The 6,665-nt window shown below is 46.2% G+C and overlaps 1 pseudogene; it reads right to left on the bottom strand.

Moving 5' to 3' along the window:
• Positions 1-3,830: 3,830 nt before the first annotated feature.
• LOC140632970 (ubiquitin-conjugating enzyme E2 L3 pseudogene) lies at positions 3,831-4,304 on the bottom strand (annotated as a pseudogene).
• Between the last annotated feature and the right edge of the window lie 2,361 nt (positions 4,305-6,665).

Raw genomic sequence — 6,665 nt, 5'->3', positions numbered from 1 at the left:
GGATTTCACTTCCCTTTGGACTTTTCTCAATTTGTTTCTTATGCTAAAGCCATGTGAAACCAAAGAGACTTTAAAAAATTTTTTTTGCTGGTAATTCTTATTAAGAAGTATCTCAAATTATCACTGCCTAGATAGAAGAGGCCTAGAAGTTTGTAAAAAAAAGTAAAGCCACTGTGATCTAAGAAGCAGGGATTGGACAATTCCATGAGATTCTCGAAACCTGTTTCCCCTACCTTCCTATCCAGTTCTTCCTTTGATAACAGCATTTCATTTTCTTTTAGAGGTGATCTACTCTGACTTTTAGACCATGGGGTCAAGTAGGGCTGGCCTATGGCCCAGACTTGACTGGTGAGGGCCCTGAGCAGAACCTTCTCTGGATCCAGTGTAAAAGGCATTTTTCCACCTGAGGTGTCTAAGCGGGGAAGGCATAAGCTGGAACTGCTCTAATCTGTTTTTGTTGTCGCCAAGGGAGAGCCCCCTTTGGTTGAAGCCACCCAGAGAGAAGCAAAGCTGAGATGCAGTGAGAGTGACCAAGATCCTAGGATCCACTGGGCTCAGAATCAGGTGTTTTAGTTAGGTAAGCTGTTTAAATACCTGGCTTAAGCCACTTGGGTTATGTTCTGTCGCTGTGAGCTACACGAGTCCTGTCTGATATCAGGAGCTTTGATTCATTCATAGCGTTCTGCGGAGTGGAAGGTTGAAGGAGGGCATAGTTTTTCTGATTTTCCCATGCCAGTGTTATCATCTAAAGACCCTAGGAGAGTCTGGCTTTACCCTGTGTACATAGACTTGGAGGGAATTGAGTATAATGGCAGGAGCAAGAGCTTTGAAACAAAGAATACTTGGTTTCAGATTTTATTTTTGCACCTGTGTGGCCTTGGACATCTAACTAACTCTCTGACCTTCAGTTTCTTTATGTATAAATACAGTTGTAAGGATTAAGTGCCCTGCTGTGTAGAGTTTAGCGTGGGGCCGAGGGATGGTGGAGGCAGGATGACATTCTGGGGGCATGTGAGAATTGTCCCAATGGTGGAAAAGAATCTGTGGCCCCATAAGACAGGAGGAGCCTCATTGGACGGGGTTACCTCACCACAGAATCCTCTTTACAACTTCCGTGCTCATAGCAAGTATGCTCTGCAGAAATTTCTGGCCTTCTCAGCCAGATCGATCCTTCAGACCCCTAAGTACAACCTTGTCACTCCCTTTTTAAAATCCTACAACAGCTCCCTGTTGTCCAAACTTCTGAGCTTACAGGTACAGCTTCCCCGATTCTAACCCAGGGGTCACTGATAGACCACTGACGGTCATTGCGAGACGGGTGGTCTCTCCCTGCAAAGTGCTTAGAGGTATGTGGGAGACAGGTTGAGTTACAAAAAGACCCTCTCCAGGGGCACCTGGGTGGCTCAGTGGTTGAGTGTCTGCCTTCAGCTCAGGTTGTGATCCCGGGGTGCTGGGATCAAGTCCCGCATCAGGCTCCGTGCGAGAAGCCTGCTTCTCCCTCTGGCTGTGTCTCTGCCTCTCTCTCTGTCTCTCATGAATAAAGAATTTTTTTTTTTAAAGGCCCTTTCTTGAGTGGATGCCGAAACGTTATTCAGTGCACAGACAGCACAGCCTTCTTTAGGAAGCCCTGACTCATCTCCACCTGGCACTTTTGCCTCTTCTCTTGGGCAGGGGCCCAACCATACTATTTTCTAGCCATAGTGGATTTCTCCCACTCCTTCAGAGACCTAGTGGTTTCCTTTCCTTTGGCCTTGGGATCCAAATCTGCTCAGTCTGGAAGCTTTCTCACCCCCTTGATACCTAGCTCACACCTACCTTTGAGGCAGGTGTGAGCAAGTCCCCTAGGAAGCCTTCCCTGACCGCATCTAAGCAGAGTGCTCCCTCAGCATCCCGTCCTTCCCCCCACGTGTGATACTTATCATATGTTATTTTTATTGTGATTGCTTTTGGAATTGTCATACTTCATCTCCAAGCCACTGAGTATCAGTACTTCTAGGCCTCACAATTACTTAGGGATCCAATTTAAAATGTAAAATTTGCGGGATCCAGTCCTTCAGTTACTCTGGGCCCAGGGAATCACTCTTTTTAATGTAGGTTTAGGACATGGATATCAAGGCCAGACTTCCAGGTTTCACTCATGGCTTTGTCGTTTCCAAATGGTGCGACCTAGGGCAACATAATTAGCTTTTTATGGTCTCAGTTTTCTAATCTGTAAGATGGAAATATAACAATAGGCCACATATAGTGTTGGTCCGAGAATGAAATTATAACACAGGTAATGCACTTAGTTCAGTGGCTGGCACATAGTGTGCCCTTAATACCTGTTAGCTTTTATTCCTAGGCATGATTCTTTTTTTTTCTTTTCTTTTTTTTTAAATTCTAAGGTCAATTTTTATTTCTACAAAAAAAAAAAAAAAAAGGTAGTCAAAACAATATAAAACACATGTAAAGGATATTACTGAGTGCGCTTCAAGTGGAGCTTGACTCTGCAAATGCTGTGAGTCCAGAGGGAGAGGGAAGGCCGTCTTGCTCCTGGGCTGGCCGGCTGCTCCAAAGGAAGGGGCCAACAGGGTGCCGGCACCCTCAGACTGCTGCTGGCTACAGCCAAGTCCTGCCAATTCCAACCCCGCAAAGGGCCAAACTGTGCCGAGAGAGGGTCGCGGTGGGGCTGCGCTGCCCTGGGGAGCTGGGAGAGCGAGCTCAGTGACAGGTGAGCATAGAATTTCACATGGACATCCTGGCTTCAGAGTTGTCTGCAGTGACCAGCACACCTTGTACAGTGGCTGCAGGGAGGAGCGTCAACCTTTGGCCTCAGGAGCCTCTCTGGCGAGAAATTCCTCACACAAGCGCACAGCATCCTCTGGTTGGCAGGCCCTCCTCTGGGGTTGGCCCAGACCTGGGTTTCCCAAGCAGGCCAGGCTAGGCTGAAGTTCAGTCAGGCACACAGACATCAGGGCTTGCCCATTTAATCAACGTTATTGTGGTTAACACCAGCCAGATTTTTACATAAGAACTGGGCCTCCGTTTCCACGGCTGCTTTTTTTTTTTTTTTTTTTTTTAGTGGTGGTGGTGGTGGGGTGGTGGTGAGTGGTGGTTTGCTTGTTTTTAATATTTTTTAAAAGGATGTTATAAATTGGAGCCAGGAGAATTTGAACCAACTCCTACACAGGGCAGTGCAACATGGCAGTAAAGAAGCCACCAGAATCACCAGGAGCATTTTCTCCTCCTTTGCAGAAGAGATAGCCCTGGGTCTGGGAGAAGTGAATAAGTGAAAAACAAACCAAATGCAAGAAAGTGGGAATTGTAAGGACAGGGGAAGAAAGGTAACTGCAACCTTTTTTGTTTGTTTTAACCTTAAGGGCTAAGTGTAAATTGAAGGTTTTGGATCAATTTGGACAAGAAAAGAAACACCATTATCTTAAAGTAGATTGAAGCAGTGATTTTTTTTTAATTTATTTTTTATTAGTGTTCAATTTACTAACATACAGAATAACCCCCAGTGCCCGTCACCCATTCACTCCCACCGCCCGCCCTCCTCCCCTTCTACCACCCCTAGTTCGTTTCCCAGAGTTAGCAGTCTTTACGTTCTGTCTGAAGCAATGATTTTTAAAAACAAAGAAAGCAGAACTAGAGCATCTTAAATTTTTAATCCTTTCTTTACAGATTACCTAGACCACTTTTGATTTAGAAAACTGTAGAAAGTTGGTAACTGCCACAAGCAAATGCCAGGAGGCACGTGTCAATTTTCCACAGAGTCCTGCTTTGTGGGGCGTCCCAATGGGCTGCTCGGGGTCTCCGCTCACGCTCGCTGGAATCGGTGGTGACAAAGTTTAGTCCACAGGTCACTTCTCCCCATATTTCTTTGCAAACTCTTCAGTGTTCTTGCAGAATTTTTTATGGTCCTTAGAGTATTCTTCAGCTAGGTCAGCCCGAAGTGGGTGCTCGGGCTGGGGGTCGTTCACCAGTGCTATGAGGGACTGGATTGCTTGGTCGGTTTTGGGTGCTGGCTTCCAGTTTTCAGCACTAATTACTGACAGACAGACCTGCCCCTTTTCATCGATGTTTGATGTTCGGCTGATAGATCTTTGTTTTAAATGTGATCTTCGGTGGTTTGAATGGGTGCTCTGCTGGAAAGTTGATTTCGATTCTGAAGGCCCCCTTGTCATATGGAGGGTTGTCAGGAACAATAAGCCCTTGGCAAGTCAATAAATTAGCTTCATCAACCTGGATGTTACGGAAGTTTTTCATTCCACATTTGCAGATTTCTTCAAGCTCCTCCGTCAGCCTCCTGCTGGCCTTCATCTTGGATCCCCAGGCATGACTCTGATGCAGTCGTCAGACGCACCTCCAGAGGCACCGTGCCTGGTGGAGAGTACTCCAAGGTCAATGATCAGGCCTTTCTTGCTCACTAGAGTCTTTAGAATCTAGTGCTGTGCATGGCACATAGTAGCCACCCTCAATCCCCTCTCCTCTTTTTTGAGTATTTAGTACTTACACCAGTTGCTTGGCACCTCATTTTTTTTTTAAATAATAAGTTTATTTTTTGTTGGTGTTCAATTTGCCAACATACAGAATAACACCCAGTGCTCATCCCATCAAGTGCCCCCCTCAGTGCTCATCACCCATTCCCCCCCACCCCTTGCCCTCCTCCCCTTCCACCACCCCTAGTTTGTTTCCCAGAGTTAGGAGTCTTCATGTTCTGTCCCCCTTTCTGATATTTCCTACCCATTTCTTCTCCCTTCCCTTCTATTCCTTTGTCGGTCATATGTATCACTCACTGCCTTATGCTTCGTACCTTGCTTATCACCCAAATCCGAAGTATCACAAGAGCTGATCCTCCTTGTGTTCCTTCACAATAGGGCTTTCCAGTGTATCTTTCCAGCGTCAGAGCTGAGCTCATCACTTCGCTTCAAGTTATAAAATATCTGACCCTTCTGGAGAACAGAGGCCTCCCAGCACCCAGCATAGGTCTGCATGTACTATAGAACATTGAAGTCTCTCTTTCCAGTCCCACACGGCAGGAGGCAGATATAATATGTTATCCTTACTAACATGAACCTTTTCTGCAGTGATTCTTAAAAATGTGTGGCAGTGGTGTGTTGATAAGTGTTGAAAAAGCAGCTGTCTGGGGCCGCGGCAGGGGAAGCCCTGGTGTACAGTGGTTGCCACTTCCCACGTAAATATTCCCACCATGTTGCTTTCGAGCTACCGATGGGATGCCACTGAGCACAGAGTTGGAAGGAGAAATGGAAATCTGCTCTTGTGAGCTTGTAGGAGCTAGCTTCCACACCCCAGCACACCATTAGCAAGTAGATAAGTACGTATCACCATCTCTGGGGACTTATGTAGTGAGCAGTTGAAAACCCCAGATGATTCTGAGAAGTTCCTCCATGGGAACATCAAGCTACCCTCATTCCCTACCATTAAGAATTACCTTTGAGGGACACCTGAGTGGCTCAGTGGTTGAGCGTCTGCCTTTGGCTCAGGTCGTGATCCCGGGGTCTTGGGATCAAGTCCCGTGTTAGGCTCCCCACATGGAGCTTGCTTCTCCCTCTGCCTAGGTCTCTGCCTCTCTCTCTGGGTCTCTCATGAATAAATACATAAGTAACAATAATACATCTTTAGAAAGAATTACCTTTGTAGATAATTGACAAACATAGCAAGCTCCTGAGATTTGGGGGGAGGTATAAGGAACATGGGTGCTAATTTTTCAAAGTCTTGTCCAGACTCTTTGAGTCAGGACATAGCATTGTCAGCACATTGTGAATTAAGAGCACCTTGGGTGATAGAGCGTGGGTGTGTTGATCCTGGTCCTGATGGTGCTCAGTGCAACCCTTGTAGCAAGTACTCCTGCCGCCACTTCTAGTGCTGAGAATGTCCTCCTCAAATGGGTTTTGAACCACTAGAGAGTTTCCTTGTTAGATGGTTTCACATTTTATCAGTGTTTATTGATGAGTGCAAGAATTAAACTATCCCAGTTAATTTTCTTCCGTTCTAGCTGGTCTGGGCTTTTCATTGTTTTCCAAAGTCACGCTCCCTCTTGCTTCTGTACCTTTGCGTCTTGCTGTCGTCCTTGTTGGCATTGTTTCACCCACAGTGGAGCCTTGGATATGGAAAGTGAGGGAAGGAAATGGGCAAGACCTACTCTTTCTCCTTTGCCACGTCAGAGTCACGAAGAGCTGTGTATGTTTGTAGACTGGGAGTGAGGTTCATTTGTGTGTTTATAGTCTGTATCGTAATAATAGCCAAGAATCATTGAGTCTTTCCTATGTATCAGGTACTATGAATAGGCATTAGTTCACTCAATCCTCTAAATAACCCTGTGAAGTAGGTACCATCGCTATCTCTTTTATAGATGAAGAAATGGAGGCATAGAGAGGGAAGGCAAATTGCTCAAGATCACACAGGTGGTTGACAGGAGACCTGGGACTTGAACTTGGACCTGGGCTAGATGATAGTGCTCTGAAGGGCTCCGCTAGGCTTTTACCCCAGGTGGTGGCTTAGGGCAGTGCGTGGCTGGGTGGAGCATGGTGGTGTAGGGTCACGTTGCATTCTCCTATATACCTTTACCTAACCAAGTCAGTTCGTATGATGTTTTCTAATAAGTCATTGGCTATCAGTTGACCTGCATTCCCTCCGCGCAAGACCACCTTGCCCAACCTCAT

The sequence above is a fragment of the Canis lupus genome, chromosome 5, assembly GCF_048164855.1.
Source record: "Canis lupus baileyi chromosome 5, mCanLup2.hap1, whole genome shotgun sequence".
In the NCBI taxonomy this organism is placed as follows: domain Eukaryota; kingdom Metazoa; phylum Chordata; class Mammalia; order Carnivora; family Canidae; genus Canis; species Canis lupus.
The sequence above is the reverse complement of the archived record's forward strand: the minus strand, read 5'-3'. Positions and strand labels throughout refer to the sequence as shown.